Source organism: Pogoniulus pusillus, chromosome 13 (genome assembly GCF_015220805.1).
Source record: "Pogoniulus pusillus isolate bPogPus1 chromosome 13, bPogPus1.pri, whole genome shotgun sequence".
Lineage (NCBI taxonomy): Eukaryota > Metazoa > Chordata > Aves > Piciformes > Lybiidae > Pogoniulus > Pogoniulus pusillus.
In genome coordinates this window covers 24,629,909-24,655,784 of record NC_087276.1, presented here as the reverse complement: position 1 = coordinate 24,655,784, position 25,876 = coordinate 24,629,909, and the positions used below count along the sequence as shown (strand labels likewise).

At 48.6% G+C, this 25,876-nt stretch overlaps 1 long non-coding RNA gene across 1 annotated transcript; it reads left to right on the top strand.

Moving 5' to 3' along the window:
• Nucleotides 1–4,348: 4,348 nt before the first annotated feature.
• Nucleotides 4,349–25,793, top strand: LOC135180347 (uncharacterized). Its single transcript, XR_010304401.1, has 2 exons — nucleotides 4,349–4,502; nucleotides 24,721–25,793. It is a non-coding gene; the product is annotated as an uncharacterized LOC135180347 (long non-coding RNA).
• Nucleotides 25,794–25,876: the final 83 nt, after the last annotated feature.

Here is a 25,876-nt window from a genome sequence, read left to right as displayed (position 1 = left end):
CCGGCTGTGGCGCGGCACTGCCGCCATCTTGGGCGGGTCGCACATCGGTCCCCGCAGTGCTTCGCAGGGTGCTGGGTGCTGGGGCTGAGGAGGTGAGCGCAGCTGCGGCTGGGCAAGCAGCGAGGGAAAAATCAGCAGCACCGTCACGAAACTTCGTCAGGAGTCTTACAGGGGCTGCTGGTGTCCTACAAATCAGCCTTCTCTGGTGTGCTCTGGGGTTGCAACTCTTTAGCAGTGCAGATGTGCACTCACAGACACCAGACACTGAGCTCTGCTCTTGCACAGTCCCCGTGTGCTGCCATGGAAGGAGGGAGGGCTTCTCACATCTCCTTCAGGGGTCGTCAGCCCTCTCCTGCAGTCTTCTTAGGTGGCTTTCATAGCATCATAGAATCAAGCAGGTTGGAAGAGACCTCCAAGATCAGCCAGTCCAACCTAGCACCCAGCCCTGTCCAGTCAACCAGACCACGGCACCAACTGCCTCACACAGGCTTTGCTTGAACACCTCCAGGGACGGTGCCTCCACCACCTCCCTGGGCAGCCCATTCCAATGCCAATCACTCTCTCTGTGAAGAGCTCCCTCCGTTGAGACGAGAGAAGGAACGTTCGGCTGTACTGTTCTCAGGGGTTAGCTGTCAGAGGAACAATCCCAGAATCGTTACGGCTGTGGTCGTCAGGTCCAACAGCCAACCCAACACCACCCCCACGCCCACCAAACCGTGTCCCACCGTGCCGTACCTGCAAGGGTTCGACACCTCCAGAGGTATCGTGTAGTGTACCCTGTGGTCCCATTTCAGCTCCCACTCGAGGCTTTTTCCCTCTGGGAATATGCTGTGCTTCACTACAGCTCCTCTGCAAGGGTGTCAAAGACAAAAGGAGAGGCCAGCCACGGTGTAAACCTACACGACAGGAGCGGCGGGAGAAGTAACGTGCAGATAAGGACAAGGTGCCTGTGGCCACGGCGGTGCTGGGCTGGCAAGTTGGCCTCGGTGATCTCAGAGGTCCTTTCACAACCTTCATCATTCCCTTCTGTGAGTCGTTGAACTTTTGCCTTCGTAGCAAGAGAAAGTCACCCTGGTGTATGTCACGTTCCCAAGCGCACTTTGTTTTCTGAGTGCCTCCCAGGAGGCACATCCCCGGCAGGTAACAGCTGCAGAGCTTGCGGGCGGTGGGACGAGGCTGGGCGCCAGGACCGGACTCCAGCAGGTGTCAGCAGCGCTCAGCAGAAGGCTGCCGGGGAGCTGCTCGCCGCCAGCCCGACCTCTAGAGGTTCTGCTCGTACCCTTCAGGAGGCAGCGTCAGGTTCTGTGCGGTGTTGTGCTGAATCCGGAGGGCGAAGTGATACAGCAGTAAGCAGGGAGCCGCCGGCTGCCGCTGCTGCTCTGCAGCCAGGACCCCACGTTGCCCAGATGTTACATCCCCACCCCACAGAGGACATACAATGGATCGGAGATCATAGAATCAAGCAGCTTGGAAGAGACCTCCAAGTTCAGCCAGTCCAACCTAGCACCCAGCCCTAGCTAATAAACTAGATCATGGCACTAAATGTCTCAGCCAGGCTTGTTTGAACACCTCCAGGGATGGTGACTCCACCACCTCCCTGGGCAGCCCATTCCAATGCCAATCACTCTCTCTGGCAACAACTTCCTCCTAACATCCAGGCTAGACCTCTCCTGGCACAACTTCTGGCTCTCTACATCTCTACCTACTCTCTACATACCTAGGTAGAGAGGCTACTCTCCACCAGTACCTCCAGATCCCTTTCTGCCTGGCTGCTCTCAAAATGAAGGATGCTGAAGGGGGCTCACAGAGCTCCTACATAAAATCCCCACACCTTTTATTCCACACATCTTCCTCCTGCCACTGCAGAACTCTTGTGTTATGATCTGTAGGGTTTGTGTTATCTGGTATTGAGTTGAGCCATGGCACATCTTGTCTCAAAAGATGTTGTTGTCTGCAATGAGTCTTAGTCATGGTCTACATGTCCAGCCTCACCATTTCATGCCCTTTGAAGAGAGGCTGAGGGAGCTGGGAGTGTGCAGCCTGCAGAAGAGGAGGCTCAGGGCAGACCTCATTGCTGTCTTGCAGCTACCTGAAGGGAGGCTGTAGCCAGGTGGGGTTGGTCTCTTCTGCCAGGCAACCAGCGACAGAAGAAGGGGACACAGTCTCAAGTTGTGCCAGGGCAGGTCTAGGCTGGATGTTAGGAGGAAATTGTTGGCAGAGAGAGTGATTGGCATTGGAATGGGCTGCCCAGGGAGGTGGTGGAGGCACCATCTCTGGAAGTGTTCAAGCAACGCCTGGATGAGGCACTTGGTGCCATGGTCTAGTTGATTGGACAGGGATGGGTGCTAGGTTGGACTGGCTGATCTTGGAGGTCTCTTCCAACCTGCTTGATTCTGTGATTCTATGAATAGACTCTCCCATAACTTAAAAAAGAGTAGAAGGAACAAATTGTTGCCTATTTTCCTTACTAACCAAAGGTAGGATTGGGAAGGCAAAGGCTCCAAATTTAGGCCCCATTAAATAGGTTAAAAATCCCCTTATTCAATTATCCTACATTTTATTATTGGCCTTTGCTGATAACTGTCATTTTATTGCTGAAGTGTCCCCTGATGAACTACAATGGGACCTTTTTACAGTACTTGTATGAAAAAAAACCATACTTCAGATTTGTTTCTCTCAATCCTGCAAGGCAGCCTATTGTTTTGAACAGAATTACTCATGCAAGGCAGATTAATTCACCTACAGGGAAAAAAAAAAACAACTCAGAAAAGAGTGGGGGGTGCTTCATTTTAAGGAGTTCCCTGCAGAGCAGAAGAGCACAGAGGGCTGCTCAAGCTGCATAGGACAGTGTCTGGAGGAGTTTGGTTTGTTTGTGTAGGAATGGAACTCCATAAGACACATCTCCAGTGTAATTCAGGATAACAGTGACTCACATCTATGCCTGAACTGCCTGCCCTGCTAGAGTAAAAGGAATCATGCTGCTGTCTTTATGCCATCTTAATCCTGAGCTAAGCAGGGACTGTTTGCTGGTGCAGATGTGCAGAAGGTTTTGCAGCACACATTTCCTCTCTTTGACCTGTAATGCTGGCCAAAATTCAGGGTCTTGTTGTTTGATGCAGTTGGGAGGAAGGGTGATGAAGAAAGGTATTTCTGTTCACTCACAAGAATGCTCACTACCCTTCTTTCCTGCATGCAGGAGAAACCACACAGCTCAGAGTCAGTTCCCATGTGTATAGCTCCAGACCAGCTCCAGGCAGCAAAGTGACCCCAAATCCCTCTCTTTCTTGTATTCTGTCCAGGTTTTCTATCAGTGATTGTTCAGGCTCTTTGAAGTTTCCGTTCCCTGCCTGTTTCAATATGCTGTTTCTCTGTCTCCTTCTCCACCTGAGCTGAACTGTCCATCCACACATAACCTTTCCTTTTAATATCGTAGCCAAAAACTCTCAGAGCCTTCAGGTGCTTGAGCAGTCTTGCATTGTGGGTGGAAAGAGACTTAATGTCTCCTTCAGCTACCCTAAAGGAACACAGTTAAACCTTGCAGTTTGCAGAAGGTTTAACCCAACCTACAAAAATAAAAGCCTAATGGAACGTTGCCCTGAGGTTTTCATCTAACTAAAGACCCCTCTAGAAAATGAAGTTCATAGGTAATGGCATGGAAATAACAGGCAGTACATAACTCAAACCCCCCAAAGTAATTTGCAGACAACATCAATAGGTACCAAAGAGGTTTCCTTTTCTTTTTTGGTTCAACTCTAACACTTAATATTGCAGCTTTCAATCATAGAATCATTTGTGGCCTCAAAAGTTAAGTAACACTCCTCACTGAAGCTGCTGGAAAGAGTTAAAAAGCATAACCCAGCCTCCCTCAGACTGTAAGGTCTTAGAAGCTGGGATCATGTTTTTCTGCTCTGTTGTGCTACCCTTTGAAAACTGAGGGTCTCACCTGTGCCTGATGGTCAGTGACAGTCTAGTAACAGACAGACACATTGTCCATAGGTGTGTGAAGGAGCACAGAGTGGCCTTCAAGAAGGTTGAGAGCTGCACCCCCTGAAAGTGATGACAAAGCATCCAGTGCTTTTAATAAAGCATCAAACCTACATGAATGGAGAGATACAGTTTGGCATAGGCTGCTTCTTGGCTTCTCAACTGCATCCTCAGTCTGATGTCTTCCCAGCAACACAAGTTAAGCAGCTGCAGCCATCAAGGAGAAAGAGAAATCACAGGCTACCAGCACTTCCAGAAGCTCAATTAAGAGAGCTGCATGTTCTATCAATCAGTAATTTGGAGGGAGGTTATCATCCCATGGAGCTTCATCCAGTCTGTTACTTTTTAATTGTGTGAACAGTTTTGATGTGGTGAGGCAGGGCAGGGCAACTGAGCTGTTCAGCATAGGTCGTCTAAAATTGTGCCTACAGTGGAAACCAGACTCTGGAGCTGAATAGGATGAGAAAGGGGTGTGGAGTTTGGAAGCTCTTCCATGGCCAGACTTCCTCAGGAAGGTGGTGAGTTGCCTTGCAGAGATAATAATCACACATACAGAGGGAGTGCTCTGGGTTGGAAGGGACCTCTTGAGGTCACCTAGTTCAACCCCACTGCAGTAAGCAGGGACATCCTCAACACAATCAGGCTTCTGCTCTGGTATGTAAGGACTACCCCAGAAAAAGCAGTGGAGAGAGTTAACCTGTGACTGCAAGCAGGTTGCTTGTTCTGTGCTATTACTGAGCCATTTTCCTCAGTCAACCTCAAAACACTTCACAGAGGAGATCACTTACCAGTGATTAATGGTTTAGCATCTACATAGTTCTTTTCTCCTTCACAGCACTTGAGTATTGATGCATCTTTGTGCTCCTCTGCTAAAATGTGTAAGTTAATGTTATGATTAACTATTCAAGTGGAGAAATTTGAGCTGCGTGTTTAGAACCGGGGAGAGGGAATTCCTTCCTCTTCCTCCTCCTCTGGTCCTATCTTGGCCTTTGCTTGCATCTAGCATTAGTTGCAAAAGTACCTCATTTTATAGGTCTTTGATCAGCCTGCTGGTTAGCTAACTATATGCCAGTGGGGAGATAATTGCAGGCTATCAGTACTAAAGGGTTGTAAAATAATGCACGTTCATTAAAACACTTGCAAAACCCAGGCAGGAATTTTCACTAAGGTAAATCTGTTGCAGTGACAGCTGTATCTGAGGCTGCCTGCCTGCCATAGACAAACATGAAACATAGAACCAGAGACCAGTAAAAAACAGTTTCTGTATGCTAAATGTACCCAGTGGGAAAGGCACAATGGTACCAGTGCAGGAGGGCAGGGCTGAGCACATCCTCCATCTGCGCGAGCGTGGGGAAGGCTGGTGTGATGAATCCCTTCTAATCAATGTGTCTGCTTGGTGAAGTGTGAGTGGCCCAGCAGGAGGGTTGTACAAATGGGCCCTCAGGTCCTCGGGGGAGGATTTGGAGGCTAATTAAATAGTGTGACAGAGGCTTTAAAAAAAAAAATCACCTTGTAACCATCTTTGAAGCCACTGTCGGTTCCTCCGGCATAGTCCTTGTACCTTTCTTCCCTTCCCACATTTACATCTGATGAAAACATTCATCACTTTCACAGCCTTATGTGGAAATTGTCCATCTGACCTTCCCAGCTGAAGTAATCCATGGTTGTTCTCCCTCTGCTATCCTTGTATCTTGGAACAAGCACAGTTGCTGACATGACTCTAATTCAGACCCAAAGCGCTGCTGGGTTTGGGGTGTTATCATAGAATGGTTTGGATTGGATGGGACCTTCAAGATCATCTACATCATCTACTTCTAGCCCCTGGCCATGGGCAAGAACATCTTCCACTAAACCAGGTTGTTCAAAGCCCCATGGAACTTGACCTTGAACACATCCACAGCCTTTCTGGACAACCTCACCAGTACCTCACCACTCTCATAGTAAAGAATTACGTCCTTATATCTAATCTAATTCTACCCTCTTTCTGTTTGAAACCTTTATCCCTCATCACTACTGATAAACAGTCCCTCCTCATCTTTCTTATAGCCCCTTCAAGCACTTAAAGGCCACAATAAGGTTTCTCTGCAGCCTTCTCCACACTAGGCAACCCCAGCTCTCTCAGCCTGTCCTCACAGAGCAGGTGCTTCAGTGCAAATCATCTTTGTGTCTTCCTCTGGACCTGCTCAAACAGATCTGTGTCCTTATACTTTGGGCCCCAGAGCTGGACACAGTACTTAACTGCACGTGGGGTCTCAGCAGAGAGGAGCAGAGGGGCAAAGTGCCCTGCCTTGTCCTGCTGGCCCTGCTTTTGTGATGCAGCCCAGCATATGGTTGGCTTTCTGGGCTGTGAACACACATTATCACTTCCACTCTCCAGTGGAGATGCCTGCTGATATTTCTTCCTGCACATCTCAGATCACAGCCAGTCAACAGTACAACCCAGTGCAACTCCCCACTGTGTGCTTCTGGGGGGGCTTATAGCCATGGGGATCTCTTTCTTCCCCATGGCTGCAAACACTTAGCATGTGATAGTGAGAAGACATCAGAGTGAACTAAGTGTTTAGGAGCCAAGGAGCACAACTTTTTCACTTGCACCTCATTCATATTTTTGCACCAATGGCTGAACTTGGTCTTCTTGGAAGACACAAAGGAATCAGGAGGTTTGTAGGGTTGTGATGGGAGGGCCACAGCTCAGCTCTCACCAGGCAATTGTCTCTCACTACCTACAGAGTCCAGGCCCTCCAGCTGGGTGATTGCACATCCAGAGAGCTAGCCCCTGCCTCTCTCGTCAGTGCCTCAGTCAACAGCTGCAGGCACCATGGCAGGGTTCCTGGCTGTGTTTGGTTAGTTGGTGAGGTACCTGCTCTCCTTTTCCTTGTGCTTCTGTGTGGTACACATGTTTTCCCCTGCATCACCCTCCCCTCACACATACCTCTGTGTTTTTGTTGTTATACTTCACCCGTGAAGAGCATTGCTTTGCACCCCTCTTTCCCAGCCTGCACCAGATCAAATTCCAGCTTTATGCAAGTAGCACAGCAGACCTGTCTGACCAGGCTTGCCCGGTGGCCACGGTCTCCTATACACTTGGCAAGAAAAGAGCTCATAGCCAGGGTGAGGAAGAGATTCCTCTCTAAAGATCAGCTAAGACTCAGGTGGGATTTTAGCCATGGGGCTCTGACATTCAAGCAGGGCACATGGGCACCCTTGCCTCTCCTGCTCTGCATTGTGGACTGGGAGGGACTGCTGTGGACTGGGATGGGGGAGCCAAGCTTTAGCAGGATGTATTCAAGTGTATTTCATTTCAGGGTGACCTTTAGCAGGTGTGGATTTGCTGATGGGGAGGGGAGAGGGAAGTAAGCGAGGGATTAAGGGGACTTTACCCTCCCTGCACTTTAAGCACCAGCTTGCACAGCATTCCAGTACTGAGAGATGCAATTTGTAGCTGTCGGGCTTTATATCTTCTGCCTCCCTCAGTTCCGGACAGGCTTGTGGCTGCCCCAGGTTTTTAGCAGTGCTGGGGATTTAAGAGATGGCACGTTGCACTGCCAGGTATCTCAAATATAAACCTGCACTTTATAGGTGGGGGTGAATTCACCCTCTAATCTGCAAGAGTTGGCATTTGGAAGCGCACAGTTCAGGCAAACACGAGGTGCATGGCACATCCCCTGGGTGACTTTGCCTGGAGATCTTCTCTTCTTGTCCTAGCGCTGCTGCGTGCTGGTGAACAGCTGCTTTCCTCTAACCCAGCCTGCTGCAGTTCACTGATGGATTAAGGCAACTCTCCATTTTCCTTCTCCTTCTCTGAGGGGAGCTGTAAAGTTTAATTAATTACACTTTGTAAAACACGACGAGAACCTTGGATAATAAATGCTACACCCATGTAGAGTATTTTTTAATGAGCACCCTATGCTGGCTGCTACAAAATGCTTGTTTAATCAAACTGATCTGAGCTTAAGAGAGAAAAAAAAAGAAGGAATGGATTCCTCTCCCTGCTGCTACCCAGCAGCAATTTTGCCAAGCACTTTGTCTTTCATGGGCTATTTGATTTGGGAGTCCCCAGGCATTCTGTGAAACTTTAACAAAATAACAAGGCAAGGAGCAGAGAGGCATCTATCTGTATCTGCATTTTATAGATCTTTCCTCTGTGTTTTATAGATCTTTCCCTTCCTGTCTGCAGTTTAGATTACATAACAACACCACTTGGCAATAGGGAAAGGAAAGAGGAGTGAACGGCACGGCTAGCTGGCACGGTTCTGTGGCAAGGGGTACGTAGACCAAGCCAGGCACCAGTTTTTTGGCACCACATATTTTGTGGTTCACAAGCTTCCCCCAGCTGTGGGTATGTGGAAGCAGCCTGGCTGCAGGTTCTCTGGTGCTCTCTCCCAAGCAAACGAGGTTAAAATGAAGTCTGGGAATGCCGGTCTGTGTTGCACACCACAGTGGAAGCCTCCCTGCAGAACTAAAGGTAGCTTCTGTAATGAAAACTGCAGCCTGCTGTAATGGCAAGCAGAGTGCCCTTTTATTTTGCTGAAATTCAATCAGGAGGGAAAAACAAAAACAAAAACAAAGAGAAAATATTATTTCCTGAGCTAAGACATCTGCCTTGGGCTACTCAGTGGCCAGAACTTCAGCTTTACGCTTCCTCCAGAAAGCTGCTTCTGCTGTTATCAGAATGCTGAAGCATCAGATTACCCGTGAACAGAGGAGAGATAAAACTTGAAGCAGCACTTAAAGCAGAGCCTGGAAGAAGCAGACTACAGATTTTCATCCAATGATGATGACACAGCCCGGTCTTACCCAGCCTTTGGGATCCAAGGATGCTCTCAGCAGAGGGTGCTGTGGTTTCTGGCACTGGTTTTGGGGGACCGAAATGGTGGCAACAATTAGTCGGTGTCCCCCATATTTCACCTGCACCAACGTATCTTTAAAGCTGCTGCTCTGCAAGATTTGCCTTTTCTGGATCTTTCATAATCTCTGCTTCTTTTGCCCAGCTGGAGTTTTCCTTAAGGGGAGAAGAAGAGGAGGAGAATGGTTCTGTGCAGATATCAGCTGGCTGTGCCAGGAAAGAAAAAGAAGACACAAGAAATGAGCTGTTGGACCCATGGTGATAAGAGAGGGATGAGCGAGACCTTCTAGGGAATAACGAACCAATCAAGCAGCCTCACAAGCAATTTGTCTTTCCTCATTATAAGACAACACCACAGTGGGAGAAATGTAGGGACATTCTTCAGGAGATTGATTGCTCTGTAGCATCTGTGTGAGAAAACTCTAAGTGCTGCGTAGAGCAGGAAATTGGAAGTAGATTGAACGACCTCCAATCCAACAAAGTTCTTGGATCTCCTGTGGAAAGTGAGCACTGGAGCTTCCAAGCTGGCTCTAGCCTTTAAGACTTTCCTAGTCCTGGGAGAAGAACCAGTGTAGGTTTGATTTTGAGCTGATGGAGGCTTTGTGACTTGCTAGTCTGGATCATAGGAATATCCCAGAGCACTGCTTTAAGTGCTGCAGAGGAAAATACCTCCCTGTGCTGCGATGGATCTGACTGTGGCCCCAGATGAGCCAACCAAATGCACTTGTGTGAGCTGCTGGAGTTTACAGGACCTCTGACAAGAGAGGGGTGCCTGTGTCTGCTGCCTGTGAGCAAATCTCTTTACAGCCCTCTGTATGTACAGCATTTTCTCAGAAGCCAGCCTCAGGGACAATTATACATTAATAGCTACTTCTTTCAGAAGCAGCCAGCCCTGCTCCTGAGAAACAGCTATTTTCAGGCAGTCTTGTTCCTGAGGAACTGCTATTTTTAGTGAGTTCTATTTCTGAAGGAAAAAAAAAAAAAAAAGAGAAGCCATTTCTGTATCACTCCATCATGGCCCAGACCTACTGGCTGTGGTTGACTTGCATTTTGCAATCAACATTTCCTCTTTACATCCCAGTAGCCTGAAGAAAGTGGTTCTCCAGCCATTACAGAAAGCAGCAATCTGAGCTGGGGCTAATTATGCAGGGAGGGCTTGTGGGAGGCAAAGCTGTGCTCACATACTATAGATTCCATTAGGAGGAGTAGGGAGATGTAATGGGGCTCTCCTGGGAGATGCAGGACTTTTAGATACCTAATTTGGAAGTCCGTTCTGCTATCCATTTTCAACATCCCAAGAGTAATGATTAATGCTGTACTCCAGGTTTCTCTGAATCAGTTTGTAGCCGTAGTAAATATGGGCTGAACACCATAACGTCATTGATACTCAGGGTAAATGACTTCAGGCAAGAGAAGCTCAGGTTCTGTGGCCGTCAACTCTGCTGTGCACAGTCATCTGGCAGCGATTTTGACTCAGGAATCTGCAGATGAGATAAAAGAGGCACTATCAGAGCTGAGGAATGTGGTGTTTGGCAATGTAAGACTCTGATATGCTGAAGGCCCCATAAATGCAGCCCAGCAATGCTGTGTTCTCATTCCTGCAGCATCCCAACAGTATGGACCTGGAGATCCCCTGCATGTTCTTGTGGCCATGGCCTCTTACGAGAGCATTTGGTTAGATGCAACTGCACGGAAATTCCAGTAATGCCTTTTGGTGATTCACAGATTTAATGCAAATCTTGGTGTCCTGACACCAGGGTGAAGTGATTCTCACCATGCTGAAGCTCTCCTGAATGCCAGCAGAGCCTGCACAAAGTTCATCTCAGGTGTGTCAGCACCTCTTCCCTACAACTACTTCTGTTTCTGGTCTCTGCACAGCTCAAGGTAACAGGTCTGGATAACAGTGGCATTAGCAAACAATACCCACAGGAGCCATAGAACCATAGAATCAGCCAGGTTGCAAGAGACCTCCAAGATCAGCCAGTCCAACCTAGGACCCAGCCCTTTCCAGTCAACCTGACCATGGCACTAAGTGCTTCATCCAGGCTTTGCTTGAGCACCTCCAGGGACAGCGACTCCACCACCTCCCTGGGCAGCCCATTCCAATGCCAATCACTCTCTCTGCAAACAACTTCCTCCTAACATCCAGCTTATACTACCCCTGGCACAACTTGAGACTGTGTCCCCTTGTTCTGTTGCTGGTTGCCTGGGAGAAGAGACCAACCCCACCTGGCTACAGCCTCCTTTCAGGTAGTTGCAGACAGCAATGAGGTCTTTGCATACCAGGAGGTCTTTCCTTGGCACGATGTTGCTGTCTGCATTCAGCAGCATCAGCAGCTGTAGTGTTGGTACATGGCAGGATTGGACAAAAGCCACCCGTCCTTCCTCCCGCTCAGGGGCTGCTCTCTGAAGACTCTGGTGTGTGTGTGTGTGGTCTGAAGGTCACTCTTTCCTGTCTGAGCAAGGAGGGGAGGCTGCTAGCAGTTCAGCATTGTAAGCAGTTTCCCTCTGGCCTGGTGCAGGCAATACTGATGAACCTGATCTTTAAGTGAAGATTATTTATCTTGTTTGTAACCCTTGGCAAGAAGGAGATTTGGCTGTGTTTATCCTGGAAAACCTGACAGTCCTCCTCCCACCCTGCTTTTTAAACAATATTCCTTGTATCCTCCCACCTCCAGAAAAAGTCATTATCTCTGGACAGTTTCTTGACACCCAATTGCCTTTATATTCTGGTCATAAGCAGAGCATTGTTCAGAGTGTGAGGGAGCCTGGGCTGCTTTTATCGCAACGAGAGCCCATTACTGGCACTTTTCCCTTTTTAGTGCTTCACTAGAGAAAGGCAGGCGAAAAAATGGGACAGAAATCTAGGAAATGAAGGGTAATTTACAGTTCACAAAGGAGCTGTAAAAATTAATTAGCTGTCTGAGGATCCATTCCGACCTGGGCCATGGAGCTTGTGCCAGCTCTTCGCGTCGCATAAGCTGCCTGCGCTCCTCAAAGCTGCTGAGATCAGGCTTGTGTGGTGAAATCGAGGCTCTTTGCTGAGGGACAAGTCCTTTGGGGCATGCAAAATGTGTATACACACCTAATTTGGTGTGCCAAAGAGACATGATGGTGCATATAACTCTGGTCATTACATGCTCAACTGGCTACTTATGACGTTCGCTATTAGTTGTCACAGTAACTGCTCATGTAAATTACAGATGCAGTTATCCACATAATTTAACACTGAGCTCCTTTGAACAGCCAGGCCTAATTTCTCCTCCTTTTCTGTGTTGGTATGAATGAAGCACACTTTATACACCATATCCACATAGTCCAGCTCCAAATGGAACGTGTCCTGGTGAGAGGCTTGGAGCACAGCCCTGTGAGGAGAGGCTGAGGGAGCTGGAGGTGTGCAGCCTGGAGAAGAGGAGGCTCAGGGGTGACCTCATTGCTGTCTACAACTCCCTGAAGGAAGGCTGTAGCCAGGTGGGGTTGGTCTCTTCTGCCAGGCAACCAGCAACAGAACAAGGGGACAGTCTCAAGTTGTGGCAGGGGAGGTCTAGGCTGGATGTTAGGAGGAAATTGTTGGCAGAGAGAGTGATTGGCATTGGAATGGGCTGCCCAGGGAGGTGGTGGAGTGGCTGTCTCTCAAAGTGTTCAAGCAAAGCCTGGATGAGGCACTTAGTGCCATGGTCTAGTTGATTGGCTAGGGCTGGGTGCTAGGTTGGCCTGGCTGATCTTGGAGGTCTCTTCCAATCTGGTTGATTCTATGATTCTGTGGGGGCTGGAGAGGTGACAGGACACCAGCTCAGCTGCCCTGTGGGCCAGTATGGTGCTGCCATGGCACGTAAGAACCAAGCAACTCCAGTATCTTGCCAAGCCTGAGATCCCCACCTGGAGAAAGAATTTCACAAGTCAGAAATGTCCTAAATTGGATCCTTTTTTGGTGCATAATTTTCAAAACTGTAATTTCCATCTGAGAACTATTTGTCCTGATCCTGAGCATCAGCTGAACTCTCTCTCTTTTTTTTCCCCTCTCCCTGTAGTTTAATTTAGGCAGCAGATGCCATCAGAATGTTAATGCCTTCTTAATTCTCACCTACATGCTTTTATTCTTATTAATTTGTTATCTGGGGCTTTAATATTCTATTTTTATTTGGTTGTTTTGTTTTTTTTATTCCTACTTGGCTCAGTTGACATAATTTGATGGCAGCATTTCAGCAGGGCTTGCACTGGGCAAGTGTGTAATGGTGCATCACCAATGTGTGTTGCTGCGCATCCTGCAGCGTGCTCAGCTGTTGTGCTGCGAGAGCATGAATCATGTGATGGGTTTAGGTGATTATAGATGAGGCCTCACTTATCCCTGCTGTGAATAACTAGAGAAGGAACAAGCTTTTAAGGGTTGTTTCCCTGCTTTCGGGTGTCACTGTGTGCAATTGAAGGGTTGATGACTGTGGAATTGCAGCTGGGCTCGGACATTCAGCTCACTTGGCCAGCTGCTTGGCCACAGAGAATGATTTCAGTCAGCACCTTTAAAACTGGTGGGGTGGGGAGGTGATGGAGGTGTGCTCACAGGGTTTCTCAGGGGTGGTACATCCTAAATGAGAGTCACAGACAGTGGGGAAGGGATATTTTCTAGCTGGGATGCAATCCTGGAGGGCATCAGCTCCTAGGAGCAGAGTGCAGCTCCTTGCAGAAAAGTGTTTAAGAGAAGAGGGGATGAGGCACTTAGTGCTGTGGTTTAGTTAATTAGAAGGGTTAGGAGATAGATCAAACCTGATGATCTTAGAGGTCTTTTCCAGCCTGGTTATTTCTGTCATTCAGTGAAGTGAGGATGTGTGGGCTCTTTGGTGCTCTCCAGATGTACCAGACCTGACTGTTGCTTGGGTGCATGGAAGCAGCACTCCCCACTGTGAAAGAAAAGACAAAAGAGAAAGAGATCACAGAATCATACAATCAACTAGGTTGGAAAAGACCTCCAAGATCATCCAGTCCAACCTATCACCCAGCCCTATCCAGTCAACCAGACCATGGTACTAAGTGCCTCATCCAGGCTTCACTTGAACACCTCCAGGGACAGTGACTCCACCACCTCCCTGGGCAGCCCATTCCAATGCCAATCACTCTCTCTGCCAACAACTTCCTCCTAACATCCAGCTTATACTACCCCTGGCACAACTTGAGACTGCGTCCCCTTGTTCTGTCGCTGGTTGCCTGGCAGAAGAGACCAACCCCCACCTGGCTACAAGGTACTTAGTGCCACAGTTTAGTTAATTAGAAGGGTTAGGAGATAGGTTGGACTCTATGATGTTAGAGGTCTTTTCCAACCTGGTTAATTCTGTGATTTTCTGAAGTGAGCATGTGTGGGTTCATTGATGCTCTCCAGCTGTACCAGACCTGACTGTTGCTTGGGTGCAGGGAAGCAGCACTCCCCACTGTGAAAGAAAAGACAAAAGAGAAAGAGATGAGGATGCATCAACAATTTACCATGTTGCTTCTTGAGCCCAGTTTCTACAATGGATTCCTACATGAGCATACTTAGTGCTCTAAACTGGGTTTACCTACAGGGTCAAAAGGATCACAGGATGTTAGGGGTTGGAAGGGACCCAAGGAGATCATTGAGTCCAACCTCCCTGCTGGAGCAGGACCATGCAATCTAGCACAGATCACAAAGGAACCCACCCAGACAGGCCTTGAAAGTCTCCAGGGAAGGAGACCACAACCTCTCTGAGGAGCCTGTTCCAGTGCTCTGTGACCCTCATCAATGGCATTGATGAAGATGTTGAACTGGACTGGACTCAGCACTGATCCGTGAGGAACTCCACTGGTTACAGCTCTCCTGCTGGACTTGGCACCACTCATCACTACTCTGACCTCTATCTTGTAACCAGTTCCTAATCCACCTCACTGCCTGCTCTACCCTTAACCTGTTCAGTTTCTCCTAAGAAATCTAAGTCTGTGGGCTTGCAAATACACTGGCTCAGTTTTGGTAGATATTAATTCAGGAATAAGGGTATGATTCTCTGTGGTTTTGTTTGTTATTTAGGGGATAGGATATCCCTTGGGATGTCCTTCAGACCTTCTAGGAAGAGCATGGGAGCAGATTCCATTCTACCCCTCCAATACTATTTGCAGATACCAGAGGGTCAGCGCAAACATCTGTTTTCATTGGATCCTACCCAGAGGATGAGGGGTGCAGAAAGTTGCAAAAATCACATGGTTAGCTTTAAATAGAGTTGCAAAGAAGGTTTTGAAGGTGAGATATGTGATCCAGTGAGCATTTGCACTGCCAAACACACCAGAATGAAGTCCCAACCCAGATGTGCCTGGTACAGACTGTCAGGAGTAACTGCCCAGTCTGTGTGGGGGGTTGCACAGAATCCGAGCTCCAAGGCAGGCAAACATTAACCAGTGCTATGTGCTCAAAGTGCTGATTGTGTCCATTGCAGCACAGTGACTCCTGATCAGAGCTTGCTCGTGTCCAGGCAGCCTGAAGGGTGACTGAAATTCTAACGAGCTTGTGAAGGAAGATCTCTGCATTCAGACCAAAGGCTGCATAAGGCAGGGGCTGGCTAACAGCTGCATCCAGTGGTTTGGTGGGAAGAAACCGAGTAAGGGTGAAACTGTGGCTTTCATTTGGGCAGATGTAGTCCATCTGTTGATGGGATCAGAGATGGGAGAGCATCCTCTGGAAAGCTGGGATTAAGATGCACAAGCGGTGGATGCAAATTAGGCATGTGAACCGTGATGGTCTCCTGGTATGTTGGTTGGCATCCAGGTTCAGCTTTGGAGTCCTCTATTTCTGGTGCACGAAGACAGCAGCTGATGTGCTGTGCCTCAAAAGATGCTTCTGCCCCTGACATCCAGCATGACCTGGTGCGATGACAATCATGGGACTGTCAGTGTGAGCCCCTCCCCTGCCCCCCCCAGCTCTACTTCTCTCCGGAGGAAAGCAGATCCTTCTGCAAACCCATCTCAGCTCAGGCACTGATGCCAGAGGAGAAAGTTTCAGAAGCCAGGTCCTTCCACAGGCTTTGCCCTGTCTGTCATCCTTCAAACTCAGTCCCACTAAGAGACAACAGCTTTCTGGCTGATGTGAACTGCTGCATGACACATCAGATATTGTGTATAGGACTTGAAGAGGTCGATGAGAGCTATCTGAATCACTCATTACCCGGGGAGGTAGGCGACTGACTGCTATTGGCCTTATCCTTTTAGAGGAGGATGCTGCAGCATGAGAAGGTTGAGATATTTAATGAGTGTCCCTAAAGGAGGAAACACCAGAGCTCAGAAACAGTGCTTGGTCCCACGCTCAGGCAATTACATTTCACTTGTTCCTCTCTGAAACTCATGTACTAAGGATCAGTATTATTATGCCTGGCCAACTTATGCCATAGAAACACCACAGTGTGAATTCAGGCTTTGCTGCTTTGTTTTTTTTTGGTTGCTCATGAATCAGTCCCAGTTCACCAAACAGTTCCTGCTGTGTCTCCATAAGCTTTCTTTCTTGGAAGGTTTTCTTGTTTGGTCCTTGGAATCACATGGGAGCTTTGTTTTTAAACAAGGAAATCCAAAATGTTGGTTTGCTGCTAACATTCCCTGTGGCTGCATGGAAGGGCTCAGTCTTCAGGCTGTGTGAATGGTTTCTTTGGCTCTCAGCTGCTCTCAAGCCACATGAACAATGTTGTTGTTTGCATTGTTATTGCAACCAGACACTGACTTGGGCACCGGTGTTGCTGGGTGCTGCACAAAGGCAGAGCAACTGGGTGGTCCTTGTCCTAAGGAAGTGAGAAGATCAAACGTCCCAGTGTGCTGCAGGGCAGCTCTGTCTTTATTCTTTCAGCTCTAGTGTAGTTGTGACAGGTAAGAGAAAGGACAGAGTAGGAATCACAGAATGTCAGGGGCTGGAAGGGACTTCAAAAGCTCATCCAGTCCCAGCCCCCTGCAGAGCAGGATCATAGAATCAGTCAAGGTTGTAAGGGACCACAAGGATCATCACAAGGATCGTCTAGTTCCAACCCCCCTGCCATGGGCAGGGACACCCTACCCTAGATCAGGCTGCCCACATCCTCATTCAGCCTGGCCAGAGCCTCATCCAGCCTGGCCTTAAACACCTCCAGGGATGGAGCCTCAACCACCTCCCTGGGCAACCCATTCCAGCCTCTCACCACTCTCATGCTCAACAACTTTCTCCTCACATCCAGCCTGAATCTCCTCACCTCCAGCTTTGCTCCATTCCCTCCAGTCCTGTCACTATCTGATATCCTGAAAAGTCCCTCCCCAGCTTTTTTGTAGGCCCCCTTCAGATACTGGAAGGCCACAATAAGGCCACCTGGGAGCCTCCTCTTCTCCAGACAGAACAGCCCCAACTCTTTCAGTCTGTCCTCATAGCAGAGCTGCTCCAGACCTCTAGAGCATCATCCTTGTGGCCCTTCCCTGGACACTGTCCAGCATCTCCACATCCCTCTTGTAATAGGGGCTCCAGAGATGGATGCAGCACTCCATGTGGGGTCTCAGCAGAGCAGAGTAGAGGGGGAAAATCACCTCCCTCGACCTGCTGACCACACTTCTCCTGATGCAGCCCAGGAGAAGCGTGGCCACTTCACCTATACCAGATCACACAGGAACATGTCCATGTGAGTTTTTAATATCTCCAGAGAGGGAGACTCCACAACACCCCTGGGCAGCCTGTTCCAGTGTTCTGTCACCCTCACAAGGAAAAAAGTCCTCCTCATGTTTCCATGAAGCTTCCTATGCCTCATCTTCCACCCACTGCCCCTTGCCCTGCCATCAGGCATCATCGAGCAGAGCCTGGCTCCTCCTGGCACTCACCCTTTCCATATTGATAAGCATGAATTGAGGTCACCTCTCAGTCTCCCAGCTCCCAAAGAAGATCTTCTGCCTGGCGTGTAGAATTCCTGTGTACACACTGGTGAGTATGTGTAAATGAGGGCCCCAAAGAGACCTTCTATTTGGGAACAGCCAGAATTCCTGAATAAGACTCAGCAATTCATGTGGCAACTGGGGTGGTCTTGATTTGTAACCAAAGAAAGGAGCTGCCTCTTGATCCCTGGTGGGTTTTGCAGTATCTCTTTTTCTTTCTCTTCTCTTTTTTCCCTTTTCCCAGCCAAGTGTTCAGATGCACCCAGCAAAGCCTGTTCTTTTCCCAGCTGGCTGCATCTCTGCAGAGAGACTCTGTGGCCCTCTCCCATTTCAGGCCAGTTTGACCTTGCCTTGTAACCAGATGTTTCACTGGAGAACTTAGACTTAGGAGAATCTGGGTTGCCCTCAGCTGCTGGTGAACTCTCTGCCTCGGTCAAGCTGCTGTAAACAAAACCAGCCCAAGAAAAACAAAACCTTCTCTAAACTGAATTGGCCAAGGACAGAACTGAATCCAGAGATGCAGATGGCTGCTAGCATGTTGATGAGGCTGCAGAGAGAAGCTCATCTGCCATCCTTGGTCCTCAAAGATGAGTCTCATTTTGCTGAGGGATTGTTTTGGGGCCTTTTTTTTTTGGGGGGGGGGGGGGGGAGGAGATAACAAATATTATTTCCCTGTTTTCCTGGTTTTTGGAAGTCTGTGACACTGAGCCCCCTTCCAGTGCTACTCCTGGTTTGCAGCTGTCTGTGCATTTGAGTGAGTTTCTGGCCAAAAGTGTTCAGAGAATGGTGGCTTGCTGGCCTGAAAGTCTCAGAAAAAGGAATTACAGGAACACCATAGCAAAGCAATTAGTCAGGGACATCCTTTCCTTTGAAAGACATGTCACTTGCCCCTGGAGATTGTGCACCTGGCACATGTAGACAGCCGTTCTGCAGTCCTGTCCTCCACAGTTGATGGGCAGAAAATGTGAGCAGTGTGTTGTGGGCTTTAAACTACAGCAGGAGTTTAGATTGTTAGAATCACAGAATGTTCGAGGCTGGAAGGGACCTCAAAGGATCATCTTGTCCAACCCTCTTGCCAGAGCAGTACCACTTTTTTTTTTAACAGTCCAATTTTATTTTATTTTATTTTTCTTTTTTTTTTTAAATCCCATTTCTCCCCCATCTCCCTCTTTTCCTCTCCATCTCCCTCTTTTCCTCTCCATCTCGCTCTTTTCCTCTCCATCTCGCTCTTTTCCTCTCCATTCCCCTCTTTTCCTCTCCATTCCCCTCTTTTCCTCTCCATTCCCCTCTTTTCCTCTCCATCTTCCTCCTTTTCTTTCCATATCCTTCCTTTCCTCTTCATCTCCCTCTTTTCCTCTCTGTCTTCTTCCTTTTCTTTCAATAGCCTTCCTTTCCATATCCTTCCTTTCTCCTCCATCTCCCTCTTTTCCTCTCCATCTCTCTCTTTTCCTCTTCATTCCCCTCTTTTCCTCTCCATCTTCCTCCTTTTCTTTCCATATCCTTCCTTTCTCCTTCATCTCCCTCTTCTCCTCTCCTTCTTCTTCCTTTTCTTTCCATATCCTTCCTTTCCCCTTCATCTCCCTCTTCTCCTCTCCATCTTCTTCCTTTTCTTTCCATATCCTTCCTTTCCCCTTCATCTCCCTCTTCTCCTCTCCATCTTCTTCCTTTTCTTTCCATATCCTTCCTTTCCTCTTCATCTCCCTCTTTTCCTCTCTGTCTTCTTCCTTTTCTTTCAATAGCCTTCCTTTCCATATCCTTCCTTTCTCCTCCATCTCCCTCTTTTCCTCTCCATCTTCCTCCTTTCCTCTTCATCTCTTTTCTTTCCCCCCATCATCTTCTTTCCAGCTCTATTCTTTTCCTTTCCACCTCCCTCCTTTCAGCACCACCTGTCCCTTTCCCACCCCACACTGCATTTCCCCTCCTTCCCCCAAACTCAGAGCACCTGGGCTCTGTTGGAGTCTCCTCCCACCCCAGGTGTGGCCACTTTGCCCTCCCTGCCCACTCCCCTTTATAATCAGCCCCAGGAACAGCAGCAGCCCTAAGCTTGCCCAACTGGGCAGAGGGATCCTCCTCCAGACATCACTGGTGAGTGCCCCATGGTGCACACTGGGTGAATGGTGAAGGGTTTCAAAGGCCGGGGGGCCTGGTGGCCCCCCGGTTAGATAGGACTAAGCTTGATGATTGCTCTAACATCACCCATGGGGGCTGGCTGGGCCTCCTCACTTGGGCTGAGCTCCTCTAGGTTTAGCTGCTACTTCCTGCTTACTTATGATGAGCTTAAGTACTTGGCTGAACTGGAAGCTCCTGGGGGAGTAGGATTGTGTTGCTGTAAGATTGTTTGGGTTGGAGTAGCCCTTTAATGTTGTTCTTCAGTTTGTGAAGTGGCCAACTCTGAGAGTTAATGTCAGATACAGTGGAGGTGATCATTAGCTTAGGTGTGATGAGAGCTTCCCCTGCGGGATGACATCTAGAATAGCATGGGGGATCCCTTATCTTATAGCAACAAGTTACAGGAGTTGGGAACTGCTGTCCCAGGCTCTTCCAGCTTGTTTTGGGCCTGAGGTTCAGATCTGAAGAAGCTTTTTTCTATGTGAGTTGTGCTTGGCCAGATGAGAGGGCAGAGGAGCTGGATGAACAGCGGGATTTGCCCTATCATTTATGAGCAGAATCAGTACTGGAGCCAGTGCTGTTCTCCAATGGGTTGAGATTGCTGGAAGAGGGATTGCTTGGCACACTGATCACTGCTGTACCAGGAAGAATGGAGGCCTTTGATTGAGCACTGTACACACAGAATCATGTTGATACACACATTAGTGATTTCTCCTCCACAAGGGTCAGGCTTGCCTGTCCCTGAACATCTGCTACCACTCAGCAGACATCCACCACTGTGTTGAGATGTTTATCCAATATATTCAGTATTCCTTCAGAGGAAAATGTGCCATCTCCTACTCCTACATGTACACCAGCTCTGTTTCCTACAGCCAAGTATCAGCTTTGCTGTGGGAAATGTCGAGGTGAGCTGCCTACAGCCCTTGGCCACTTTCCCCTCTGATCCATCTCGGCACCCCATAAATCAATTTGAACAACCAGAGTGGCCTTAATGCAGCAGTTCTAATGTGGGCTAGATCTGTTTAACCTAATCTGAGTATTAAAGCTGGTTACAGTGATATCTGAGCACCTGTGACTTCCTCAGACCAGCTAGAATTCAGGACTGGGAAGCCAATGGTTTTTCCTGTCCTTGCTGTGCTGGCACATCCCTCCTGGGGTGATTAATGCCCTCCAGAGCTGGCGTTAAGGTCAGTTACACCAAGGCAAGGAAGAGATGAGTGGGGCTGTAGCACAAATACTTCTTTCAGGTTCCCAAATGGAAGTGTTTTCAGACTTCCCAGACCTTGGCTTCAGCATCCCAGGGAGGCATTCTTGTTGCGTGTGAAACCCTGGAGCTGCCATCGCTCAGCCAGCTGGGCGCAAGGAGAGAGAGAGATGGAAAGAGGAAGGGATCTGCTAACACTGCTCTGCCTCCTGTGCTTAGATCGACACTTCCCTCTGTTTTAAACATCCGCTTCATCATTCCTGCTGCCCAATATCCCACTCTGGCCCCAGCAAGAGCTATTTTAATCCCTCATCATTCAACGGGAGGCCCCTTCCTGTTCCCTATCTATCTGCTCCCACATGCATGCGTGTGCATCTCCCCAAGAAATCCCCTGTGCTGGCTGCTGTTGGAAAGGTCACCCAGGGATATTCACAAACAGCAGGTGTAAAATTAACAACTGGTGTGATTCCAATCATCTGGCAGGAAGGAAAACATTGGACAATAGGTAGAGCCAGGGTAAAGTTTCCAGCTGAAGGCTCATCGCCTGATATAGGATGGCAGATTGGTGGGCTGGGAACTCTGCTAAGAATGTGAAATTGATAGGGTATTAGCAGACCCTCTCTGCCCCTCCAACACAATTGTTTTCAGCTGGCTCAAAAGTATTTGGAAATGTTGCTGAGCAGGACATGTGGGCGAGAAGGTCTCCTGCAGCCAATCAGCCGAGTAGAATGCAGCCCTCCCCTTGAATTTCAAGCTTTTGTTTGCCCTGATGGAAGGGAAAGTGAATCCTCCAGGATGAATTTAGGGATCTTAAAGCATTTTGGATGAGTTCCTGCAGCACACTAGCAAGTGGTGCTCTTGAGGGTTGTAGAAATTGTGGGGAGGTGGCAAGAGAGATGGCTGATAGGGATTCTGAGCTCTTGTCTTTGTTAAGTGGAACTGTTTTAGCTGCATGAGCATTGCTCAGTAATGGAATCTGGATGAGACAAGTCTCTTGGAGGCATGAATGGTAGAGCCTGTTAGACTTTGCTGAGTGTCAGCAAGCAGAATGGTGGCTGGAGTCTATGAGCACAGGGGATTTACAGCCTGTGGATGCACCCAAGGAAAGTTGGCAGCACAGAACGTGGTGAAGACAATGGAAAAGGTTGTTGAGAAGCCTGATTTCGCTCGTGGTGAGCTGAGTTGATCTGCAAGTGTCAGAGTGCAGTAGCTGTCCCCAGCATGGAGAAAGAGTTTGGCTGAAGGTTTTATCTGCCCCACAGCCTTTTCTCTGCTAGAGTTCAAACACTCTATGAAGTGAGAGTAGATGTATGGGGGTCACTGTTCCTCAAGAGTGGCAGGATGGTGCCTACAGCTATCTAGCTTTTTTTGTTCTCCTCTGTCCTTCTCCCTCACCCTCAAGGCTGGCTGCCAGTGTGGCATGGCACCAGGGATCCTGTGTCCACCAAGCAGAACTCGTAGGCTTACACAATGTCCATCCTCTCTTTGAGCAGGTTTGGTAAGCAGCATGAGAAGCGCCGCTGCGGGTCTCTGAGCATGGCTAGGGATCTCATTGCTCTTGCTTAGCAGGGTTCTCACACGTGGACTGTGCTGACAAAGGATGCCTGGGCTGAGAGGAGGTCTGGTAACCCTGGCGCACGTTGTCAGCAGCGCTGCCGTCGCCAACCGGAGCGAGGGGGAGGACCGCAACTCTCCCGTGCAATTGGGCGAATCTGACACCTTCTCCTTCTCGTGTCCTCGTGGCTCGGCCACTTGACATTTCTAAACGTTCTCAAGCAAGTTCATTGGAAAACTATCCCCTGTCAGGAGCTGGTGATGTCAAGGCTAATAACAGTCCTGGGGTCAAATCCTTCCGATCCTTCCGGCAAGGACCTCAGGGTTTGGCTCCGAGTCAACCACAAGGCCTGTCACGTTGAGGGGGGCTTGGTAGGAATCCCAGCACAAGCCTTTCCCGAAGTGTATCCGTTTGTTTTTCCATGCAGGAGAAGGCTAGCAATTTCCAAAGGGGGATTTTTCTTCTCCTCGTGTGGAGCAGTGAGCAAAAGCAGTCATCTTGGGCTGGGTAACGGCAGCTCACCATGGAGCAGGGGATGGGAATGGTGATAACTCTTGTACTGGGAAATTCATGGAATCACAGAATTGTCAGGGTTGGGAGGGACCTCAGAGATTGTTCAGTTTCAGCCCCCCTGCTGTGGGCAGGAACCTGTCACACTAGACCAGAGCCTCATCCAGCCTGGCCTTAAAAACCTCCAGGGATGGAGCCTCCACCACCTCTCTGGGCAACCTGTTCCAGTGTCTCACCACCCTTATAGTGAAGAACTTCTTCCTAGCATCGAATCTGAATCTACTAACTTGTAGTTTTGCTCCATTCTTCCTTGTCCAATCACTATCTGACCTCTTTTTCTCTTCCCTTCTGGAATGATGCAAGCTGATTCATAGAATCAGCCAGGTTGGAAGAGACCTCCAAGCTCATCCAGTTCAGCCTAGCACCCATCCCTGTCCAATCAACTAGAACATGGCACTAAGTGCCTCATCCAGGCTTTGCTTGAACACCTCCAGGGACAGCAACTCCACCACCTCCCTGGGCAGCCCATTCCAATGCCAATCACTCTCTCTGCCAACAAATTCCTCCTCGCATTCAGCCTATACCTCCCCCGGCACAACTTGAGACTGTGTCCTCTTGTTCTGTTGCTGGTTGCCTGGGAGAAGAGACCAACCCCACCTGGCTACAGCCTCCCTTCAGGTAGCTGTAGACAGCAATGACGTTAGCCTTGAGCCTCCTCTTCTGCAGGCTGCACACCCCCAGCTCCCTCAGCCTCTCCTCACAGGGCTGTGCTCCAGGCCACTTGTTTTCTTTGCTGGAGTTGGGGGGGGAGTGTGTGTGTCAATTTCCATGTCCCCTTCCATTATTTGAATGTTAACAATCCCACTTGGCTGCCCTTGTACAGGTTACAATGGACCTTGGAAAGAGGGAGCCACTCACATTGGGAATGTCAGGGCTGGATGTTAGGGAAGGAGATAGCAGGGACCTCACTGACTCACTCCTGTGCTGCAGTAGCAAAGTGCATTGTAGGATGACATTCAGTTTGCTGTTCCCTTATTATCCCCATCACTGAGAATGATGCCACTGGAGTGGTGTCCAAAATGATGATTATAACCACTTCCTATTTTTAATTTCCTCTTAATAAGGGAAACAGTGGTCATCATCCTACCAATAATGATTCTGCTCTGTCCTTCCAGATGTCAGAGCATTATAAAGCATGGCTTAACAGACACTGATGGCTCTCTGCAGGCCTTTCTTCTGCAGTGAACACTCCTGTACAGCCCAGCTCACTCAGACATCAGCAGATACAAACTAGGGAGCTACAGAAAATGCTGTAACTGCTGTTCTGCTGCCCTCAATTTACAAAGGAGGGTTTGAATTGTGGGGAAACGAAGTGGCTTGCTCTGTGTCCCTTGGTAAGGCAGTGGTAGAGAACAAATTCAGCTATTCACATCTCCCCATTTTTCTCTATGTCAAAAGGCCTTTTGGGCTATTTTTTTAAAGGCATTTGTCATGAAGTTCCTAAATTTGTAGGCCTGGTGCTCAAAATTGCTGAGTTGTCACTAGTTCCCCTCCAGGCAGTACCTGAACAAAATATCTTGTCCTCTTTTGAATATCAGCAACCACTAATGGGTATTCTTTATGCACTCATCTATGTTGTTGCAGGTGGATCCTAGCTCTGCCCACCTGTTCAATCCATGCAGAAGACAAGGAGGACCCCAGCAGGGAGCCCAGACTTCCTGAGCTATTATTAATCATTCTATGATTAACAACAACGTGGCTACTTCACACACCTCTCTTAAAGATCCACCTGATTATAGAAGTCCTTTGGCTGGGAAGATTTTAACCATGAGGGCAATGAAACACTGGCCTGGGTTGCCCAGAGAGCTGATAGAATCTTCATCCTTGGAGCCACTCCAGATGAAGTTGGATGGGACTCTGAGCAACCTGGTCTAGTTGAAGATGCCCCTGCTGCCTGCAGGGGGACTGGGCTAGATGCCCTGTGAATGTCCTTTCCAGCCCAGCCTGTGGTTCTATGGTTGTCACAAGTCTTAGCTAAGGCAGAGTTGGTCCACATGGCTTGGTTTGAGTGATGCTTCGATTCTGACCAGCTCTTGACTCTACAGTGAGCTTCTCATTTTGCAAAGCACTAAACCCCTGCTGGTTGGTAGGAAGCTTCTGCAGGATCTCTCTCACTGAAGGTCAGGTTTCATGTGAGATCCTAGAACCAGGCTTCTGCTGTGCTAGAAAAGCAGAAAGGAGAAATCTGTATAAGGTTAGCAACATCTGAGCAAAACAGTGTTCTTGGCTCAGACAGCAGTTCTAATTATCCAGCACTTAGGCACCGAGAAGATTCGGATAAGAGGTCTCAGATTTAGCTCCTCTCTGCAAGTTAATGTGCCACTTTTCATCTTCTTTTTAAAGCAGACAATCAAATCTGTGATAGCAAATTTCAAGTTAAAAGGAAATGATTGTCCCTGCAGAGAATGGAAAGAACCATTTTTGGCACTAGAGTGAGGTTTTGTGATCCACCTGAGGCATGGGTAGCTGGCATTCCACACATGAAATAGAAGCTGGTGAGCCTGTTGCAAGAGTAGCTGGATAAAATCCTATGGCTTCTTATATACATGGGTGGTCTGATAGGATTTCTTGGTATCAGGTATCATAGAGTGGCTGAAGTTGGAAAGGACCTTAAAAATCATTTTAATTCCAGCCCCCATGCCATGGGCTCCCACTTCCAGCCATGGGATGCCCACAACTTCCCAGGGCACCCCATTCCAGTGTCTCACCACCCTCTCTTAGTGTGCTAGTTTGAGCCTAG